We start from the raw sequence: 24,562 nt of genomic DNA, 5'->3' as shown, positions 1-24,562 counted from the left end.
AAAGAATAAACCATATTGTACACAGTAGTCTTATGTCATCCTATAGGATTCTCTTAACATTACTTGAACAGAATTTACCAGAATTGACAAGCAGGAGAGAAACAAGTCTGTAAGAGAAATGATTAACTGTGTTGGAGCTAAAGAATTATTTAGCAATATCTATGTCAATTTTTTGTTTGTTTTCTTAAGGTGACCAAAGATTTTCTTAAAGTGACGAGACTTGAATGCAGAGTGTAGTAGTGCACTATTGCAAAATGTGCTATTGTTTTAATAAATAAAATTGTGTTTCCTTTACCAGACAATGGAGGCTCCTGTAAACAGTAAATACAGCTATATTTCTATCAAACTTTCTTCATCGTACTAGCACAAGATTTTTACCAAAGATTATTCTGAATTCATTATTTCTTACTGAGAGGAAATGAATAGTAAAACTACAGGAAGTCAAGCTCTAAGCTATAGCATTTGAAACTATTATTCAATTTCAGTGGGCTCTAGCTGAAGGTAGCAGAAAGCATTCTTTGTAATACACACAAAATATAGTAAGTGAAAAAAATATGCACTTTTATGCTTTATTGGAAGAGTTTTCTCTTCGATACCATTCTTTCTCAACGTAAACTCATTCTAATCCTAGAAGGTATACATTGTAGTAAATTTCTAGTTGAAAATGCTGCTTTAAGTCAAGATATTTGAAGAAAACATAGGCTTTGCTAAATTTTCAAGTGGGCAAAACTAAAGAAATTTTTGCAAATTTCTAGTTTTTAAAATTTGAAACTTTTTTAGTAATATATTTTCATTTCAATAGAACTGTTTGATTTCTTTTAAATAAATGTTCATATTTTTGGTATTAAACAAAAGCCATAATTCTAAGAATTTCTTTCTTCAGAACCTTGGTTTGGAAAACTTTATAGTTTATTCTGATTTGAAAAACAGAATGTCAGAACTTGTGTTGTGCTACCTGTTGTCACTGTCACTATACAGGTTCCCCTGATTCAGTATTTGTCACTTAAACTATCTTCTGAAATAAAAAAGTCACAAAAATATGACATCAGGTATTCAGTTACATAGTATCCTCTGTTCTAGCTGCCTTTGAAGAATAGCTGATTAGCTAAATTCTAAAACAAGACCCAAAATTCTATGTATGATTCTTCAGCCTACTTCTACATGGTTTTGCCCCTGGCAATAGGAGCAGTCTATACTCTGTGGAGTTCCCACATAGTTTCAGTCCTTAGTCCTTGGCTAGAGGTTGTCATTGTTTTTGTAGGGATGATGATGTCTTTTTTCTGGCCCTAATTTAGAGATATATGAGCTACAATCATGTTCATATTTGAGGCAGCTAGTCAGGGTTCCCTGGTTTTCTTTCTCAGTAATTTTTTTTCTTTTTTTTTTACTTTTCTGCAAATAGGCAAATGGATACTTTGTACTAAGTTAAAGAAGGAGAAATTCTCTATCAGGATTAGATTAATGAAAATGAGACTGTTTGATGAAAACAGAGAATACTTTCTAGCCAATACAAATTTTTTTTTCAGGAACATTGTTCCAGCTCAGAAACAAACAAACCAACCAGTGGAGAATCTACTTATGAACCCACCAAGAAAGATCAGGAGATATATCTGGTTTTTGTTTCCCCTGACTATGACAGCAAATGGCTTCGACATACCATGCACTGAAAATTCTGTTTCAAGGGAGATTTCAGTAATTCAAAATCCTTGCTATTTCAGTTGGGGGAAAAAAAAGGCGTTTCTGAAATGATAAGGAAGTTAGGGAAACCAGAACATTTTTACACTATTAGATTCTTTTGCTGACTTTAAAATATTACATAAAATATTTCGTTGGTTAATAAAATGCTTAGAATAAATGGTGCTGTGCTGTCCAAAAAACTTGTTTGGCTGATGTGCTTCTTACGCCGTTTGCATGTGGCAATGCTGGGAACAGTGATGTATCAGTAAATGGGAAACAGATCAAACTGGTTAATCAAAGGTAAATTAGTATCTTTTTAGCTAACAGAGTAGAGATAAAACAAATGCCTTGTAATGAAAGTGTCTGTGTAAGAATGAAACGCCACCTATTTTTTCACTCTGTTTATGTTGCTAAAGCATCTAGAAGGCCAATCTGAGGAATCAGCTCTATTTTGCTAGGTGGGTTCAAGCTAATACAAAAGATTTCTGCAGTGTGGAAGAGAAGATGAAAGAACATGACCATAGAAATGGACAAGATATTTTTACAATATTTCTATTTTTATCTGAGCCAACAGCAGTAAGGAAATAAGCCCATGGAAGTTAAGCAACTTTCTGATTTCTCAAGAGAATCTGTGCTCAGATTTGTTCCATTCTTGTGCTATGAAGATGGATTCTCCTATTCTTCTGTGACAAATGACTATTTCTGCCTGTTTGTAGGGAACGAAGTTGCAGTTAGAAGAAAAATTCCATGTTATAGCTGCATTTGACAGCCTCTGTTTTACTCAGATTTGTTTGGAAGAGTGAGGAAATAACTCCTGATAAATTCATATGAATATGAAGCCATGTGAAGATCCAGAAGCAAAGAGAAAAATAGAAAACAAGAAAAAAAAGTCTGATGTAGAGGGTGGTATCCATTCTTACAGAAATTTTTTTCCAAGGAGCAGGAAGCTCGTTAAAATATTTACTAAAGTCTATATCCGCCTGTACTTATTTCATCAAAATAAGGAACTATTTTTTTTCCTGTGAAGGGAAAGATCTTCAAAACACACCTGTCACAATGGCTCTCCTGACTGATTCATAGATTTTACCACACTTGTTTTGCATCTGACATTGTAACTTCTCACAGACTGTCACTGTGGCTTCCCTGCTTTTCTTCCTACCCTCTGCTCAATCGACCCATAGCTCAAGAAAGTGAAGTTAAATTTTGAAGAATGCATAATTAGTGCAAATTAATTGCTCACTACATAAGAATTTAACTTCTAGAGTTTGTGTCTCCTATTTTTTTTCAGATTCTGACAATTTTTCAGATTCAGAGCATGACCCGCAAAATCCATTTTCGAGCATTTTAAAACATTTGGTTTCTGTAGGCATGAGCTCCTCTGGACCTTGTGACATGACAGAAAAGGGCTGATACTGGTAATTTCTTCATAAAAAGCATTCAGCACCTTCACTTACACAGCACAGCTGAATCCCCCACATTTTCCTAGGTGAAAACAATTAATACCCTTACAGCTCTTACTAATAAGGGCACCTGGCTACATTGCTTCAAGAACAAGTGGAAACCACATTTTAACTCCTTTTTGCTCTTTCTTGGTGTGTTTCTTTTTTCTAATCATTGCTGTCAACCAGTTTCTCTGGTGTGTGGCCACAGGTGACCCTGTCCTCTGTCACAGCAATGAATGTGAAAGCTGTGACAGTACAGCCATTTTTGTTCAAAGCTTGATATAATCAGGCCTAATTTGGCTCAATTATTGGTGCTATCACAGCAGTTGAGAAAATGTGGCTGGGAGAGATGTTTTCAGCCTGAAAGCATTTTCATGCCTCTTTCCGTTCATTCTGAGGGGGCATAGTGGTGGGTCTGCAGTCCTGTTTATCTTTCTAGAGATAATAAAACTGGTTAGAATGTGAAATCTGGGCTCACTAAATACACCCATCCTGGGAATAGCTGGAAGCGGGAAGAAATTGCAAAATCATATTTGAATTTACCTGTACCATGTCTTAAGGAGTCAAAGACAACACATGGCACCCTGAGTGAGAGACGAGTTTTGTTTTCTGTGTGGGCTCTTCAGGTAAAGAACAAACTCCTGATACTTAATAGTATGGTGTCATATAATACGGGGGTTTTTTTTTACGTTATCTAGATTTTTTTCCCCTGATCTTTAGATGTGAGCTGTTAGAGTTGTTTTATAAGCTTGAACTACAGTGCAGCCAAATATGTGCACTCTGTGGAAATAATGACAAAACAGATTATATTTCTTGTCATGAAAATAAGCACAATATTCCTTAAATTTGCAGTTTCTAATTTTGGAGATATTCTGGAATGCTTCTGTTATTTTTGAATAGTGATTGACAGAGGGTCCCTGTAGGTTAAAAGGAATACTTTTACTAGTAAATAGTGAAACGTATATCAAAAATAGAGGTCAGAGTGAACTGGAAATCAAACCATTTATGAAGTATCTTAATTTCTGTTTGGTTATGGCTCCTTTCTTTCAAAGATTTAAATAGAAAATAAATTTCAGAAGTCATTTTCATTTTAATCCATCTAATTTCAATCTGTCACTCTTTCCATGATGTTTTTGCTGAAAGGTCGTTTGTTTGCCTGAATTTGTGAAACCAATGTTCTGCTGGAATTATAACAGATTATTCTGTAATTTTCTTTCTTCATTCTAATGTTTAGTTTTTCCCAAATAAACTTTGTCTAAAACTAACATTTTAAAAACATATTATTTAAATTAATGTTTAACATTACATGAACCTTTGTCCATAGTGAGCAAGCTCTTCTTCAACAATGCAGATGCTGAGCAAGATTTCTGTCAAAGTTATTTCTTCTGATTACTGTAGTACATCATGTTATTTGGCACCCAAATTAAGAACAAGGAGGTGTCTTCTCTGCTTTTACTCCTCTCCTTAAAATACGCTGGAGAAAAAGTCCTTATTGTACTGTCAAAAGGAAGAAAAGCCAGAACTGGAGAAGGGACAAAAGCAGGTGAGAAAGGAAGGCTCAACTTGACAAAAAATATAGTATTTTAACGGGTTAGTGCAAAACAGTATCTGTAAATAGCCAGGGTTAGGAAGGGAAGAGCTGTTCTACTGTGTGAGATGCTTAGGTTAGAAAGCAGGAATAGGAAGGGCTAAATATGGTGATTCAGAAATGGAAAGGAGGGAGAGAGAGAGACTCGAGTACAAAATAAGCAGAAGGAAAACATGTTCACAAAGGCCAGAGTTTGGGTTAGAAGCAGCAGAAAGTCTCGTTACTGCATTCAATATTCACATCCAAAACTTGAATGTAACCTGAATTTCCATAGTCATCATTTTTCTGCTCCAAAATTATATTTTTACTATGTGGAAAAGTAGTTCCCATCTCCTTTTTATGACTGATTGATAGTAAACAGTCTGCTACTGTAAAACCATTAAACTTTACCACTGTTGTTAGTCAGTCTATCTGATCAAGCAGAAGAGTTCTCTGCAGTGCTTTTAAAAGTTGCAAATATAGTAGTGAACCATACAGCTGCCAATATGGTAGATGAAAGAATCTGAGCTTTCAGTGTAATGTTTTGTAACACTGATGATTTTAGACAAACTTCATTTAAAGAACACATCATGAGTGCGAGTCAAACATTGGAAAGCTACGAAATGCAGGACTGGGTATGAATTCTTATTTTCCTTTCCCTCTTTAATCATAATTACATACCTCTTCTTTGGGAGTCCATTCCTTACTTATTGACAGTAATACTAGGTCTAATTATAATTTGTAACTGTCTCTGTGAAAATAAAATGTACAGTGGGCCACAACTTCATTTGTTGCAAAAAAGGTGGGCAGGTGCCCCCTCCCTTAACACTTGTCAACTTTACTAATAATGAGGAGACAGAAAGTAGGGCAGAGGGAGAATGGTGTTTCTGATTCAGCAAGCCATGTTCTTCCTTATTCAGGACAGTCAGTGGTACCAGGGCAATGTTTAAGTTACTGATATATTCAAACACTGTCCTAAAGAGTTAATTTTTTGATACTTGAATTGAAGACCCAGGTCCACAATGTCTTGAGATGGCCATATCGGTGACACAAGTTATATATCTTGAAGACTACATGTCTGGGTATCTTTCTTGATTTTGATCAATGTGATTATTTAAAGATCTAGTACGTGCTCTGAGGCCGACACAGATATCTCAGTTTCCTGACCCCACTGTTATCCAGATGAATGACCTTCCTTATTTACCTTGCCATGTGCAAGACACGCTTCCTAAAGGCAGATCTGTGAAAGCTTGGTGTTTCAGGATGTAATGTACACAGACTTCCTTGTAGTTAAAATGTTTCTTTGCCATGAGATATCAGAGCTAAAATTTAGAATAACCCTTCAACATTTAAAATATTTTTTCCCAGCTCACTGTAGGCCTCATTCTATAACAGTCCCATCAAAGCGTGGCAAAATCCCATTGACTTCAATGGGATCAAGAGTAAGCCCTGCATGTGGCTTTAAAAACTGTATTAGTACTATCTTACACTTACATGGCATAAAGATTCCTCAAATCCCACAGTGCTTTTCTGAACAAAGCTGTTCTTAAAAAAAAGGTATGAACAGAGCAACATGATGATACATAACCTGCAGAGCTGAAAATAATTAAGCTCTATGTGGTCATGCCAGTATAATAGTGCTCACAACTTGTAATTTGCAGTAGATTCTGCCACTGCTAGTCTAGTAAAGAAATGATGGTCTTCTCTTCGGAGTGCACAATACCAGAGCAGAGCAGGAGGTTGTCATACCGTCCTTCTGTGAGATGCGTGGAGGCTGCCACTGAATTAAACAAGCAGCCAGAGGTACCTCTAAAATCGTGCTGTGGGCAGTGGAATCATCTCTCAGCCAGTGTTACGTGTTTACACTGGTCTGCAACTTCCATAAGCTCTTTAGGTACTGTAGCACATTTGAAGTCTCATGATTTTGTAGTGAAATACATTCAGAGAAGATGAAAATTCCTAATGTGCTGCAAAACTGCAAGGAATAGCAATGTGGTGGCTTTCACTGAGAGAGTTTCGGTATCTCAGGTAAAATGAAGTGGTGAAAAGTAATGGAAAAAACTCCTAGAGAACTAACTCCCCAAAGTTTAATTGTTTTTCAGTATAATTAGAACTTTTTGAGAGCTTGCAGAAGGGTTTAAATTTCTTAAACATTGTAGTATTTTGGAATTCTTTTTTTTTTTTTTTATAGATCCATCACATGCAGAGCTGAAATAGAGGATGCCAAGCCTTTATAAGGGTAATTTGCTTACAGAAGGTTAATTAATGATTACTTGATTGCTAATACTGCAGTCATTCCCATCAATAGATCATCAGAATGTTTCACAGACCAAGTACTAAGTTAAAGTTGGATATAGTGTGTATGCATCAATTAAAAGACAAAATAGAAAGTAACTGGACAAAATGTTTGTTTAGTAACTTCAGTTGTTTATATCACCCAGAAACCACATTTGGGGATAAAATTTCTATAGCGAGATTAGAAGTCTTCCTCTGCCCTCCTTCTGTTCTGTAGCCTCTATTTCAAATCCAGTATATCGAAACAGATGGTTGTCCATTCTGGTCACTTGTACTGATGAAGCTATGGAGCACAGTGATTTTATATAGGATTAACTCAGGAGATAAAACCTGTTTTGGTCCCCAGCAACAGGCTTTATTCAGGGAGTTGTAATTAGTTTGAAATGGCAGGGATTCTGGATAGTGTTTTCAAAACAAGGGATTGTTTATTGATCTTTAGAAACATAATAAGCCTGAAAGAGGGTTAAGCAAGAAAAGCTGATAAAAGTGTTGTCTTAATTAAGAGTAACTATTCTGCTACAATTTAAATACACTCATTTGATCAGTCAGTAATGGGACTGAGAGAGATATTTTCCTCTGCTGCTGCACATAGTCTTCAAGATTGAGTCTCTGATTTGGACTTGTGTATAGGTCTTTCTCTTTTATCCGTCTTTTATCCATCTCAAAGTCTATGCCAGAAAGTATTTCAAGATTTTGATAAGGAATCGTGAATCTGGTCAGACTGTTTTACACAATTGATCCAGAGGGGATATAAAAGTCTTCTCACCGTGGATGTCCTTTTTGACAGCTTGGGTAGAAAACAGTTTTAATAGTTATTGCTGATTTTCTGCATAATCTAATCTTCAGGTTAAAATTCTGGAGTTCAACCTTTGGATTCGCAGAGCTAGCTGAACAGCAAAATTGATAACACTAGTTTGAATTTGAACTGTATTATAGAAAAAGTCATAGCAATTATTCACTCAAAGTCCTAATCATGTTCCTCATTGGGCTGAGACATAGCCCTGGCAAAAAGTCCACAGCATTTTTCTAGTTCAAAGGTTCAGATGTAAGCTTAAGCAATGTGACCCGTACTCCAGCTCTTCAGGCTCCAGTCTCACAATGCTATGCCAACCCTGCTCCAGGATGACTTTGGCCACTAAGAACAAATCTTACTTCATTTTGAGAGACGCAGAATACCACAATATCAAAGAACACATTTATGTTATTCTTGAATGTTATGAACAATGCTAGCCATTATCCTCTACTAGGCTACCTAAGGAAGGAAAACACACAGCTATGGGTACGCTGGAAGCACTGGCCGTAAACTGTTTTCTGAACACGTCCAATTTAAAAGAGCTCTTACTCTTTTTTTCATGTAGAAAACTTTAGTGCTTTAAGGTTGAAAGGCCTTCATTGGATGCATCTGGGGAAGACATGCTGGTGTAACTACTTTGGTTGATTCTGAAACAAGTCGTCTTCACAGCACCAGGCTGTCTAACTGATGGCACCACAGCCCTACTTTGCATACTGCTTCTTTTCTTCGGGAAGCTGGGGCAATGTTTCACTGTAGCAGCATATTCCTGAGCCTGAAGGGAAAGGTGCATAAACTGTAAAGAAAGAATGATTCTGGATAAATTAAGCCTCATATATTACTGTTGTTTAGTATCAAAAGCTTATGAATAGTGAGACATACAGTTCCTAGATTGCATATAAAAACTCATTTTATTATTTGCCTTATCTAGGTAATCTCAAGGCATTGTTTCTTGTGAAATAATCCCCATCATGAAAAAACTACAACTAACAACAGAGTAGTAAAGCATCAGTTAAAATTTTCCTTGCAAAAATCTGCCAGAAACTTTCCCGAAACCCAAATATTGCTCTTGGCTCAAACTTGTCCCAGTGGGGTTTGGCTAAAGTAGCAGAGCTTTTTAATTATTCTGAAATTGATTTATACACAGATTTATGCAGCTGGGAATTTTGCAGGTCTCTGCACCATGACAAGCAGTTGAAATCTGAGTAATTACTTCTCCTTAACTAGCATTCTGAATGAATTGGGTTAATTTCTCCTCAGTCTAAAGTGAGTGTTTATGCAAGTGTATTTAACATTTGAGACAAAACTCCTATTTTTTAAAATGGAAGAGTAGAAAAACAAATGTTCCCAAAAATTCACAAGGTAGAAAAAAGTAAAAAAGTGGTGTGTTGGGTTGTGGTTTTTTTTAATAGTATGTGGATTTCTTGGAAAAACTAATTACCCTTTGTCTTTACAATAAATGTTAAGTATACTGGATGCACATTGTAATTTCTGAGATAAAGTTTGTCTGATATTATATTGACATGTAACTCAGAAAAGTTTATAAGCAAAAAAAGAATATATGGATGGATAATACTGCTTGGTTAAAATGATTATTTCACTTATGTATTTTGTCCTATTTAAAACCTGAATTCAGAATAGAGCTTAACACTGGTCTCTTGAGAGACCAAGCTAAATGTGTATAGTTGTCAGTCTGAAAGAAAATACTCTTCCAGTTGATAGACAACCATATAGGAATCTGTGAAGCAGACTTTTCAGAAAGATTCACATTTACTGGTGCAGTCCAAATACCCTGAGCATCCCTGATACTCTACTTCCCAGTCTTCATTTGGTCTATTGAGTCATGCTGTTTGAATAGGAAGAGGGTTAGGAGAACAAAGCTCTTTACCAGCTCCCACAAATGAGACAACACATTTCATTAATGTAAATAACTTTGTCTCTCGGCACATCATAGCCTATGAAAGCCAGGAATGGTGCTTTACTGGAACAGGAGCTATGTGGAAAATACCCCAACGTGTTGGTTGAATTAAAGCCTTTATAGAAATTTTGACACTTGAAGAATACAAATTAGGGCTACACTGGCAGACATATTTCTGGGTTGTCCTCATTAGGTTTGTTTTGATAACATTGCGGGGTGGGGTTTGCATATTTTTGAGGTTTATTTACTCTCAGTTGTGTAGACATTAATCAAAACTGTGTCAAAATTGAAGAGTGGCTGTCTAATGTTTTTACTCTATTACTGTATTGAACTAAAAGTTTTCAGCCTTAAAACATCAATATACTTTCACCATATTAAGTATAACCAGGATAGAATATTCTTGTCACACATAACACAAGCCTAAAAGATATTTGATATATCTTGTAATAAATTGCCATCAAATTCCATAGATGTCCTTTTACAATAAGGAAGTATCTTTGATTGCATGAGGAGCTTAATTCTAAGTGTATGCATAGGTCAATCCCTATTCAGCAAAGCTCGTTCTCTACGTGCCTACATGGGCAAAATGCCTTGTACTTAACACACTGAAGCTGAACATGTGGTTCAGCAGTTTGCTTGAATACACATAGCTAGAAGACAGACCAACAAAGGTCAAATGAACCCCAGCACTCCAACTGAGGAATTAAGGACAATAGTTAAATGTTGCTCTTCAATATGGCTGGCAAATATGGTGCCTACAAACAGGTAGAAAAAGGGAAAATGTGTTGTGAAGCAAAGAAATGTGGGGAAGAGAAGATTAAAAAGGCACCCGGAGTGGGCTGATTTTAAGTCAGCATGCAGCTTATTTTTACAATACACTTCTTAGTTAATGACTAATAAAAGACCACTTACAAACTGTTACAATGTATTAAATGGATTGTATAATGCTAAAATCACCATCGTTTTGCATCCTAAAATGTAAACTATAATGTCAGAGCAATCGGGAATTATAACTGCACTTTACATATCTTAGAATATAAACTAGAAGAGATGAGCTATTACAAATCCTATCAACAATGCAACAATAAGTCAATTTCAGGGACAAAATTTTAATTAAAGCTAAAGAGAACACATTGGCTATATTGAATAATGAATAAACTTATGGTTTGACCCATACATTCGTAACTAATTATTTTGACAACCCATAATTCCACCATAGGGAACAGAGGGTATTCTTATGCTCCTATCACATTTGATAGTTGAAGATGTGGTCATTCATTTGGAGGTGTATTATTCCTTCATTTCGAATGTAATTTTCTCAAGTAGCATCCAAATTTGACACCTACAGACTTTGAATGTGCAGATTTGTCATGCTGAATTCTGGTCATGTAAAATTCACAGAAGGTGAGTTTGATTTAAATGCTGAACACATTACCTGAACAACCTCAAGAGATATTAACAGAGTGTTTAACAGAAGCATGAGTTGGTGAGCAGACTAGAATCTGCCTTGACACTTTTCTCTCATTTTGAATGAAAAGAACAGTCTGTTCTTACAAAACTTGAAATATCTAAATCTTGGCACACTGTTAGAGAAAGGATTCACTCACTGTGCATTTGCTAGAAGTAGCCTTCCTCTTAGCTGTCATGTGAAGTACCTTATATCCATTCAGATATAAACACATTGGTTTAGACTGCATCTATGATTGCTAGACTGGGAAAAGGAGACATCAAAAAAGAAAAAAAAAAAAAAAAGGGGAAGCAAGAGAGAAGATACAAGTCCAAAGCAAAATCTGGAATCAAGCTGAGAATCATCCTGACTTATCTGTTACCACTGTCTTTTTTTAGTAGTCCCCTCCACACTCCTCTTTATCTCTTTCTTTTCACTGACCTCTCCCTTACGTGTCTACTACTCTTCCACAGTCTCTGTTCATCTACCCTGCCTTCTGTAGCCATCTCGATTCCTGCTCCTTTCTCCTTCATACTCATAGCTGGTTTCTTCTTCTCACTCCCCTCATTCCTTCTTGTTACTTTTTTTCTCCCAATCTTTCTCTTATTTACTTCCCTTCCCTTCTCCCAGCCCCCCTTCCTTTCCCCCCCATCATTTCCCAGTTGCCTTTTTTCTGTTTCCTCTCACTTTGGTATTTTCCTCACTCCGCTATTTCATTCTCTGTTGTTTTGTGTTGGGTCCTTATTGCTTGTCTAATATTTTCATCTAGCTTCTGTCTCTTATCTTCCATTTACCTCCTTTATTTCTTTACCAGTCCTTCATGATTTTATTCCCCATGTCCTACAGTTCTTTACCATTAACTACACTGCTTGTTTTGTTCTTTTCCTCTGTATCTTCATTCTTCAGTAGAAAATGTCATTGAAATATGGAGCAGTTTTTATCAGCACAGTGATGTTGCAGACCTGATCCAGTTGTTTAAATAGTCATTACTATTTCCGTGTACGCAGCTTTTTACTACTAATTCCTTTGAAGTGTGAAATGTATTGTTCTGGGGAAATACCAGAGTAATGCATTGTGGGGGAGAAAATTCTATCAGTAATAGAATTTTAACTTGCTAAATCAAAATCACAGTATCAGACAGATATGCAAATAATGAGTTATTTATACCAGCTGTCACTCTACCTTATCTAGAAAATAATTCAGTAGTTCTTATACACAATCGTGTCTGACGTCTATTTTGATGTGTGATAACTGTAAAACATTATCATTGTCAGGAACTGTACATAGTCACGTCATTTTTCATTTTAATGGAGCTGAAAGTGCTGAGAACAAAGGCTCACAACTGATGCAAATCTTCTGATTAACGCCAAGTTTGAAGTACGTTGTGCACGAGACAGACTGCACAGCCTTGTTTCATAGAGCCTGTAAGCATATGCAGAGGAATTTGTAGCTGAAAATGAAAAGAAAAAGTATCTTTAATGTTTTGGAATTGGTTAGGCCTGCATTCAACTGATTGCAGGCGTTCTTTATGTGCATTAAAACTGAGCATTCATAGGATTTTAAGTACATTGCAGCAGTTTGCTAAATATTTGTTGTAACAACATTTTCCTTCCTTCCATTTAAAAAACCCCACCCTAATCTAGGCATTCTGACTCATTTTATATGTTTGCAGAGACTAAAAGGTTGCTGCATTCTTGGAGCATATGCTCAAACAGTGTTATCATCTGCTCCTAGTTTTCTGCTTTCTTGTGTCCATTTACTTACAAATGTCATTTATCCATATGAAGCGAAAGGAAACCTCTGTTAAACAGGTCATGGAAAATGATAATATCCACTTTCAAACTGTGACTACTGCCAAATGCATACATGGGAAGGGATCTTTCTGTCTGCCCATGCAAAGATGAGCTGATCAGGAGAGCAGTTTGTGCTGTGGAAGAACATGCCTGGATGAGTTCCACGTCCGCTTGCTGGCGTGACCTGTAAAGCCTGCTCCGCACATCCTTGCCTTCCCACCAGGTAGCCTGTTATTGTTATTCTTCTCCTAACACAGGGCACCAATAAGAAAAAGACTGATGAGGACATGAAGAGGTGAATAGACATTGTCCGAGCTGCTGATTTCTGTTACATTTAATAGTAAAGCAAATGTTGAGTGGAATAGTAGGACCAAATTCCAATATGTTGTCCTCGCGAGACAGTCTCTTTCCTTGGTGCCCATTTCAGCTGCAGGAATATCCAAATGTCATACAGTAAACATAAAGAACCTTAGGCATGTCATATATCCCAGGGGATATATGGCATACATGCAGAATCTTGGAAATGCCATATATCCCAGAGGACCAAGGTTAAGATGGATCAGATCCAAATTGCTGTGAATCCTGTGTCCTTTTTTATAGCACCAATTTATAGAAACAAAAACTTTAGACAAAGTAATGATACAGTATTATAAGCCACTCCACCTGCTGTGTTAGAAGTATAATCAAGCAAAAGAATCTAATAGTGAAAGAGAATAGGGAGACAAGATAACAGAAATTGTAACTCCTCTGAACAATCTGAACAGCAACAGAAATTGTTGGTTTCAGTAAACAATTTTGGTGAACATTTCTTCTTATTCTGAAATACACTTCTAGGGTTTTTTGTTTGTTTTATTTACAAAAAAAGTTGCAATATTTATCACACAAGATTCGTGCAACAGCGAGTTTACTTTCTCTTTCACTTATTATTTCTATTATAGTGGGAATAGCAGAGCTACAAGAACTTGTACCACCTCGCTTCAGAGGTGTCCTAAGATGGAACTTTCAGATGTGCAAAACACTTTTGAGATTTTGAAAATTCGTTGTTGTGCCTTCATACTCTCTTTTTCTGAAGAGAGATAAGAATGTCATTTCAGAGGAATCAAAGTGGTGGGCATGCCAGTTTCCCACTAGCTCCTGGTCCAGCTACCTGTGGAAGAAGCAGGGAGACCAGAGATAAAAGATTTTATAGGAGGTACTAAAACACCTTTACTTTATTTAGTGTGAAGGTAGATTATGAACTAACAAGATAAATATTTATTTTCTGGAAGTAGCATTCTTTTTCCCCAAGGCCTAGTCTTGATTATAGCCTGCATTCTCTTGTGTAGATCTGTAATCCTTTTTGTGCAGGTACATAATCCTTTTTGGCCCAAGGCAGTGAGCACCTCACAGAATGTACAGTTTCCTTTTTTCTTTTTTTTTCTTTTTTTAAAATGTCTTTATTTTTTCTTTCCCTTTTTCTTCCTTTAGGTATCTGGTGTCTTTTTGGCTCCAGATCAACAAAGATCCATGAGTATATGTCCATAGATCAGTTCTGTAAGTTTGTGGCGTTGTTTTAATTTTTAAAACACGGGATTTTGCAAATAATACATGAGTCAGTTCTTTCTCACACCATTTTCACACTCATGCAGCAAAATTAAACTGTCACAAAACGTTCCTCTGCTTTCTCTGCTGATATTTTGTGCTCTGAAATGGAGACCTACATCTATTTTTCCTTTCATCTGTTGCAAAGATGCAAAATATCCTGAGGTTTGGGGTAAAGATTTAAAACCAGGACAGTTTATCGTGAGATCAGAAATGATTCTTTTGTGTGAGTACATGTGTACAAGTATGTGTATCCTGTGAGAAATGAACCTGAAGAAAAGGTTAATATGAGGTTATCTGGGTTAATATCTGCTTTGCACAGAAGGGCAGCCTTACTGTTTTACACAGATGCATGTCTGTATGAGTTCCTGTGCTTGCTATGGAACAAGGTTGTGACTTTGGTCAGCTTCTTGTCAGTAAAAACTCATCACTTCACGTTTTTCCCTCCTTTTGAAATACTGTCCTGGTATTTTTCAAGTGCCTTCTGCTATATACTAGATAACACACAGCTTTATAGGTGATCATTTTGAACTTAATGGCTTCCTCCTTCCCTTCTGTTCTGCTTGAGATAGGAGACAGAACTGTTTTCATTTTTTTTCAGACTTACTGTCAGCTGATCATTTCAGGAAAGTTCCAGTTATTACAAGCACTTCGGTAAATGTAAAAATGTCATTGCTATATTCTCCTTCAACATACCAAGTACTAAAACCTAGACATCCTGGGAGCACCATTTTCGTTAGTTTATGTTTAGAGTGGTGAAGAATTAGGATAGCTGGTTTGAGAAACGCTCATTAGAAAATATGTGTATGAAGTACTTATTGAAAACTCAAGTCTGCTGTTTTCTTCAGCTATGCAGAACAGACTTTCCTGCTTTCCATGATGCATCATTATGTTGCTTTGCAGTTTTTTCTCATATCTCAGAAGATCCCATTCAAGCTTTGAAAAAGCCACCAAGAAGACAAAAAAACCCCAATTTAAATACCTACCCAGGACTTATTTTCCTCCTCCATTTGTTATGAAATCCCAGCAAAAAATATATATGAGCAGTTTTCTATAAATCTTATGCTAAATAGCTGTTAAACAAGAGAAGGAAAATCCTAAGGATGAGAACATGCAAATACCCAAAAGAAAATACTGCTCTCTGAGGGGCAGACACTAAAACTTTTTATGAGGTTCAAGGAATCTTTTTAAAGTTACAAAGTACCTCGGGACAGAAATACCTTCTTGAAGCATTCAGGCTGCTGCTAGGCAGCAGATCATAAATTATGGAATGCATAGATTTTCAGTCCTCACACTATTGTTATGTCTACCAGAATAACTCTATTTGTTATATCTTGTTGCTACCCAAGAAGATTTATTAAGGTGAAAAGCACTGTACCTTTACTGAAAGAATAGCAGTGTCCACTTACTATATATATATGTCCTATCTATAGCAGTTTATATTTGTGCAGGAGGCTTGCACAGTGTATTTTTTCCTGACTTGAGTGATAAATTTTTGGAGGTCCTCAGGAATAATGATCTGGAAAATGTATTTTTCCCACAAAGCTCTAATATTTTTTTTTTTTTAGCCAATGGCTTCGGGATCACATAAAAGCTACACACTTTTAGCAGGTATAAAGCATTTTTGGAGACTGAGTGCTAATGGCAATTTAATCTGTGATTAGATTGGTCCAAAAGAAGAGACAAAAAGTATTGTGTACTTTTTTTCCTAAACTATTAGGTTTGCGATATTTTGCCAAAGGATCTGAAAACAGACAGAACCACAATATCTTGAGATATTACCAGGGCCGTGCCTTAGGTAGTCACAATTTTGATCGTGCTATTCTGCACCAGCAAGGTTAGTTTCTAGGAAAGAACTGATTATTCCTCTCATGTATTACAATACGTAGTGAATAAAATGATTTTTCATACCTGTACCTATTCCTGCCCTTTTCCTGTCTCAAAAAGGGCTACTGAAATAGTGAATTTTGGAAGGGAAAGGTACCTGGGACTAATTGTTAATAAAAGTGTTCAACATATAGCTTGTATTTGTATTAAGATGAGGTGGTTAATACAGTTAAGTGACTTGAATAAGAACAGGGGTGTGGGTTTTCTTTTTTTCTTTTTATTTTTTTTTAATTAAAATGTCTTATTTGATAAACAGAGTGTCGTCAAGAAGAAAAATAATATTTCCTCACCTTTTATAATTTCTCTTATTGCCTTTTCAGAAAAAAAATACTTCTCTTTCTTAAGACCTGATCCTCTTGTGTAGCAGCTATTTAGCATAAACTATAGAAAACTAGAGAAAAGTCATTGACCAGAAAAATAAAAATTCTTAGCTCTACTGCAGTTGTTGTAACTATTAATGTAGAATTGTCATTATCCTGGAGGTATTGAAAAGATGTGTAGACATGGTGCTTAGGGACATGGTTTAGTGGTGGACTTGGCAATGTTAGGTTTACAGTTGAACTTGATGTTCGCAAAGGTCTTTTTCAACCTAAATTATTCTATGATTGCATACAACTTATTCCACAAAACCTTTTGTATGTTCTGCCTATGCACACCCCCAAAAATATCACTCAGTTGTTGAGCACGATTTTAATTTTTATGCCTCCTTCAGAGCCTGCTTGCTCTCATTATTAAACATATATTTTGATATATGAAGCACAATTTTATTGAAAGTACTAAAAAAAAAAATAAATGCCAAAAAGGTCTTGAAGGGATGACACTTTTGCAACTAGACAAATGTGCTTTCTGTATTTTTCCATCTAGCTCTCTTATGAAAAAATGAGAATGTTAAACAGCAGTAAGAAAAAGGCCATATGGAATAGCTGTCTCCAGAATGATGCTTGAATAGTTTTGCCCTGGTGAGGTATTGCTACAATACATCAACAAAATGCAATTTCTCTGAGGTAGTTGCTACTCGCCAAATACTGCAGTCTAGGAAATAATCTCTGCTTGTTTTCAGCTGAATGATTTTGAGAGTAGAATGATAGTAGGTAGGCTACAGAACTCTCCAGAATTCATTTTTATAAATATGGTTGATAAGAAAGGCAACTCTTTGAATTTCAGGCATATTCTAAGAAAAAGCATATACAAATTTAGATGATTTAGCTTACACTTTCTTGCATATTTGCTAAGCTACATTCCACATACATTTCTCCAACATATGTTATAATGAGAGAAAATCAAAGATAGACCTCTACAAGGAAGTCGTTGCTTGAAAAATGGTTCGATGTGAAATTTTCCCTGGAAAAAAAATCATACCTGGTCTTTTAAACATCTTATATTCAAAACGTAAGTAGGTTTTCATACTTTATGTAGAACTGAGACTGCATTTTGAATGGCATGTTTTACTGTGTCCCAAATGAGGCTCTGGATGACTGTGGAAATTAACAGAATCTTGCACAAAGTAACCTGAAGTGCTGCTGGTGTTCGTCTTAATTTTACCGCGCAAACCAGAAGAAATGGTCCTGTGACTTTTCTTACAAGTAATTCTTTTTAATCATTCATGAGGCTTTCCTTCTTCCATATTCATTCTTTTCCCCTTACCATGCTACTCTCCAGTTGCCTTTTCTGCAGATTCGGTGTCAATGATCACATCAGCCTACTTCAGCCATGACCTCTTCAAACTCCCACCATTTCAGAGAATGGTTAATCTCCTGTTTCTTTAACCTCAGCTCTATTTCAGTGCAGTTACAGCATGGATGAAAAGAGTAAAACTAGCACAGGATGTAAATTTGTTATCTGTTGTAGAGACCTTAGGTTTTATGTCATCGGTGGTCAGTTTCCTGTTACTTTAATAAACATGGGAAATATTTTAGCCTTATGAACACATTTCAGTTCTGGACCAATGTCTCAAAGCATGCAATATCTCCATGATTCAAATTGCGTTAATTGGTTATCTTTGGGATCTTCTGATATAGTAAGAGATTCAAATTTTTTCTGCACCTGTAGTGGCTAAAATTAACCCGTGAAATTTATCTAATCCTTACAGTCAGGGTATGCTGTTTGATAGAACACCGCTATTATTCAGAAGTCAACAGACTTTGATAATTCATCAAGCAATATAGGTCTGGAAAGCAAAATTGTATATTTTATCCAGATATAGATCAAACATGTAAGAGTACTAAGAAAAAATATAAGTTCACCAGAATGCTGAGATTAAAGCACAGCTCTAGGTATGTGTGTGATTTATTGATGCTTTTGTTTATTTTGTGCAATTTTTAATATCAAGTCCTTATTTAAATTCCCAGGGAAATCTCCAAAATTCAAACCTCAATCTTTGGGTTACTGAATCCTGCAACTTAACACTTTTCATAACGTTTCTGTTTGTGGTTTTACCTCTTTATTTTTAGTGTTTTAATACACACCAAAGCAAAAGCAAAAATACTTTTCAAATAATTAGTGGTTTTACTTTGACAAATTTGTACACTGTAATAACCTATCCTGCATAAACAATTACTTTCAACTGTTTGTGATTATTCTCTATTGCAAATGCTAGAGGGACCAGCATGGATAACAGATTATTCCAGTGGGTGCTCAGAGGCAGGAAAAAAATTGATGGTAAATTTTGTCCTGATGTCAGGTTTGGCTGTAGTGTCCACAAGATGATGGGGTTTCTGATCCAGAAGAAGGCTGGGGAGCGAAGCAGCAGATTAAGGCTCTGCACTCGAGGAACATGGGGTGAAGGAGCAGTGGGGAGTCACCGCTTTGCCAGGGAAGGTGGGACGGGAGCCAGGCACAGTACCACAGCCAGCAGAGACTTACTTGTAGGAGACCTGTGCCACAGTACCCATCTGAGGCAGGCTGGTCTGGTGAGGGCAACCAGACACAGTCCAAGAATTGCCAGGCTGTCCAAGGTCACCAAAGGAAACAGGACAGCCCTCAGATGTGCTGTCTTTAACCAGTCCCTGACCCCTGGCAGCAAGATGCTCTTGAGTCTTTGCCACCAAGACTGGTCTGCATGAAGCTCCATTAGTAATCTGCCAACTTAATGGTGATAGAAATGGTTGTCATCTCTACACCACCCTCCTCTAGAAATTCCACTTTACCATAAGCAGCTAATACTTCCCACGTGATATCACAGGTATTTAACTAGACAACAGTTAGAATAGATGAGCACTTCCTTAGTTTAGCAGATTAGTTTATCAAAGATTCCTGACTACTCCATCATGATATGACAATGAAAAACAAATGTAATATTTAGTCCTTTTTTCTGTTTATTTCTACATCTATGTCTGTGTTTTGATCTCACTGTTGATGTAATTTTGTTTTCAGTATTCTCAAACTATTTGCTCTTGCACCTTTGACACTGTAATCCCTATGGAAAACTGATGCAACATGTTCACTTATATTCAAGTCATAAACCCCAGTTAGCTTCAGGCCACAGGTTGTCTTTACTGAAAAGATGCCCTAGTTATTTTTTCTTATTATTTTTTAATTAAATTGACCAAACACTTTCTTCTAGCTTCTTTCACACAGTCCAGTTGAGCTTGTTTTATAGTTACTCTTGCTCTCTAATTTTCTCCTTCCACTTCCAGGACATATCTCTTTTTTTTTTTTTTCCTTCCCCTTCCAGTATATTTCACTGTCTGTTTGTTGAGATTTTCAATCTATTTTAACCAATTCTTCCTTTTTCAAATATGTACTTTGAAAATCTAGAAGCTTAATTGCTTATCTTTCTCTTTACTAGTGTTCACAATCATATTTGTATTTTGAATATAATGCAAAGCTCTCTTTGAATATCTGTTTTATTGATAACATGTGTTTTCTCAGTCTCCTCCTACATGTGCATCTGTTAAAGAATGCCAAGGCAGGATGTCAGCATAAGAAGAATGAACTATTACAGGTGTCTGTATATTTTCAGGTGTAGTAGGAACTTAAATAACTAAAGAATGTGTATTTTCCAAGTGCATAAGTAGACTGTCAATATTAAAAACAAACAGCCAAAAAAAACTAAACCAAATACCTCAAAATTAAAATTGTAAATAAGCAACTTAAAAAAGGGATTCAAATATAAAAATCACATTTTTTTCTTTATTCTAGCAAATGTTTTGGGGATTTTTTTTTCCATAAATAATGTATAGATGATACTTGAGACCATTGTGCAAGAGAAAATTCAAATGCTTCAGATCTATAAAATCCATTCTGTCCTACAAGTACCCTGAAAAGCAATAACACTGTTTAGTGTTATTACTCTGCATGTTGACACTAGGAGTCTTCTACCTCCCCTAGGTCCAAATGACTTACAAACAGCATAATGAAATTAGTTAATCACTTGCCACTGAAATAAAGATAATGAGGGCACACCTGGGAAGTTTGGTATTAATGTCTGGGCTTGGACCAGGAGTGTGCTTTTGAAACACATCTCTGGCCCAGTCCCCCCTACTGAGCCTTGGCTTGCATCTCAGAGCAATCTTGGACCACATGCAATGAACCTCTTTGGGATAAAATTAAACTGGAAGATGAGACCTGGGAGCCCATATAATGCACTCCAGCTACAACTGGTCATGCAGTTTGTTGCATGACATCCAAAATAAGACAGCCCTGGTGTGCAGAGTACAGACATCAGCTGTTTAGCTTTAATGATCTCTTCCTATTGGGCTATGTTACCTGCTAAGGGAGACACAGCTGCTGATTCCTTTGGAAACTGTAAGTATAGTATTCATTTAAAAAAAAATCAGGAATAAAACATTTTATGGGAGGGTAATGTATTCAATGTTAACTACATGATCATACATTTGTTCTTCCAGAATTGAAAATGAAGTCTGCAGAACCCCAAGATGTTTTCGAAGCAGTGCTATGAGACTTTCAGAAACACAACTTTAACTCTGGCCTCATTGAAATAAGCTGGAAGTTTTCCTATTCAATTGAACAGAAATTGTGATAAGTGAAATACCTTGTTAATATCTGTAGTATTTTCAGCATTGGCTTTAATAGGCACCAGTATTTATTTTTATATTTGTAAAGCAAAAATGCTTTTTCAAACTGTTCAGGTCAGTGAAAACACAGGTGTGAGCTGAAGGAGGGAAGCTCAGAAGGGGAAAAAACCCCTAGAACCGGTATGTTAGGTTTAAAACAATCTCCACATTCTAAAATAATATATATTTAGTGGAAATCTGATGGAGATGCAATGGCAAGAAAAGGAAGTTGTGAATCTGAATTATTAACATTACGACACTATTCTAAGTTTTCGAGAAGATTTTAAGTGCCTTGTAATAACTAATATTTTTATACAAAGATAGGGACTTGGCAGGCTGCTGAGATACTTTGCAACTTGCTGTATGCATAAAAGGGAAATAGTAAAAATGGTGATATTGAGGGCTTTGTTTTGACTGGCAAAATGAGTCACATATCTAAATTTTGTTAAAAGATTGTCCTGCCCAGGGTCTATGGTTTGAACTGCCTCCTTTTTCCTCTTGCATCTAAAGGATCTTACTGACAGTGCTGACAGTATAATTTTTCCTCACTTTCCAAAATTCACAGGAGGCCTAAGATTATGTGGGAAAAGTGATGGACTAGCCAAAACACTAGCTTTAGAAATTCTTCTTCCTGACATCATTTTGCCCTCTAGCCTCTCTTTCACCCCAGCAAAGGAAGAATTCATATTTGCACTATTTACAACTGTCAATTTTTAACTTTCTTAAAATGTCCTTCAGGATTTAATACTCACCCACATCCACAGTGAGATCACATTTTCTTCCTGGTCTCATTTAAACCAGGTCATTATCTCGTTCAGTGAAACAATTTCTTAAAATTCAAAACCATGTTTCTTCACACTTACTTTTAACTGATGGAAAAAAACAGGTCTCTGGAGAGTCATATAATTAATATGACTAATTTGTTAAGTGCCCAAAGCAACAAACATGTCAGACACCTACAGAGATAGAGCATGTGCTTTCCATTTTCAGAAGAAGAACCTGAACTTTCCAGGTAAATTTCATTTTTATTATAACCTCCATAATCATTGCTATATTAAAAATAAAAAAAAAAATCTAGATTTCTACCTAAGCAATCTGAGTGCCTGTCATTCCACATCCCTTGCCTTTAAGTGAACCCTTTGAATAAGTAAAAACAACCAGTTATTTTTCTGAGGCAGATTGTGGCCCACTTCTCCAGGATAACACAAGAACATAAGCAGATATCTGTTATAATGTTTTCCCCTGTTGCTCCATCTCCATTGTACGGTGACATCAAAGCCTGCTCTGACTTCACTCTTGGTTCGTTTCAGCATATGGTCCTTCACATAGACCTATGACAAAGAGATGAATAATCTGTGCATCCATTATCTGATTTACATTTTATATAGTAGTAGTTGAAACACTCCTATCCCCTTTTAATATTATAATCCTCATGCAGTACAACTACATCTTCTTGATGTTCCAAAATGTAATTTTTAAAAAATCAAATGTTATAGCTACATGAGAACAATGTTTACAAATTATTTCCACTCAGTTTATCAAGTATCATTTGCCAAAGTTTTGTATGAGCTGTTCTAGTGTTTCATGTTTCTCACATCTAAAAAACTTGTCTACAGATCTGAACTCCATAGTTGGATATTTTTTTAAGAGAAGCAAGGTCCTAAATGCTTGACAACTTGATCACACAACTTCAGGTGTGCAGATTTGTGATTTGGCCCTAAATCTGATTCTAAGTGTGTGGGTTTGTATACTAGTAACTCTAATCGCAGAAGCCTCTCTAAGGCTAAGGTGGCTTCATGAAGGTACAAATACTCCTTCATTTTGAAGGACATATGAAGCGACATATTACTTGAAAAATTGAATCCATGAAACTCTTAAATTAAATTGCGTTTTCTGGCAACTGATGCATGGTAGTCTAATGATAAATGGATGCAGACTAGAACCACCCTCTCTGAAAGGTATTTGAAGCCTGAATACAGATGTTTGTAGCTTCATATTAGCTGAAGTGTAAGATAAGCACAAAGATTTAGATTTTTTTTTTTCAGGTCTTTTTTACATTACAAAATCTTTTTTATATTAGATTTTTTTGAGTGAAGGACTTGCAGCTACAGAATATCATCTGAGCTTGAAAGAATACACAAGTTCTTTCATGGTCTGGTTATGTTACTATTTCATCCACCCTATTTACCTGTGTTTGTATCAGTGGCACACATGCTATGAGATACAGAAAAACAAGACATGAAACTTCTCCACAGACCAGAGTTGTGATCTGTTGCAGGGAGCAGATTGTTTTCTGGACTTCTAAAAATTTAATATTTAGGAATAATTTATTTACTGACCCTCTATAGGAATACTGAGAAATGTACTGCAAGCTCAAAGCAACTTAATTTTATACTGTTCAAAGGTTTTAATTCTTCAGAATAGTTTTTCGTTTGACTGTGAGTTGTGGTTTTCCTTCTGTCACATGTTTTATACATATTGAGGTTAAGGTTTACCAGTAACAGTTGAAAAAGTTGTAGAAAAAACCCTTACAGTTTCAGTGATTATTTACGACGTATTCAATTATTCATGTGTAGCACATAGTGTATTATTTATTATTTCTGTTGCTCTTCCAGGTGATCGATGGTCTTCCTTGCTGACCACCATTTATCACTTCTGTGTGTGCCGCTTCATTCTGCACTTTATTTTTACAGCCTTCTAGATAACGAAAAGCAGTTTTAAAACCTCCACGCTGAAACACAGCACTGGTTCAGCCAAGACTTCCCATTGTCATCATGGGGAAGAGGTGGGTGGCAGGAGGTGGGCAGCCTGCCCACTGGAGCTGCCCGGGTGAGGAGCAGCTGACAGAGGAGATGGGGATCTTCATGGAGGCCCTGTGGAGAGGAGAGACTGACCCTCGGAGATGGAGGATCAGTATGAGGCTGCGGTCAGTGTAAGGGCATGCAGAGAGTCTTGTTATGGGGAAGGCTGGAGGCCTGTGACTTCTGGTGGCAGAGAGGCATCTGCTTGTCTGACCACAGGTCTGTGAGCGCAGGGTGGGCTTGGTGTTCTGTGAGAGTGGTCACCTGCAAGGAGTAAAAAGGCAGGTCTGGGGAAGTGTCAGGGCTGTCCAAGTCTGAAGCATGCACCAAAGCCATGAGGAAGCCACAG

The sequence above is a fragment of the Caloenas nicobarica genome, chromosome 4, assembly GCF_036013445.1.
Source record: "Caloenas nicobarica isolate bCalNic1 chromosome 4, bCalNic1.hap1, whole genome shotgun sequence".
In the NCBI taxonomy this organism is placed as follows: Eukaryota; Metazoa; Chordata; class Aves; order Columbiformes; family Columbidae; genus Caloenas; species Caloenas nicobarica.
Note: the sequence above shows the minus strand (reverse complement) of the source record.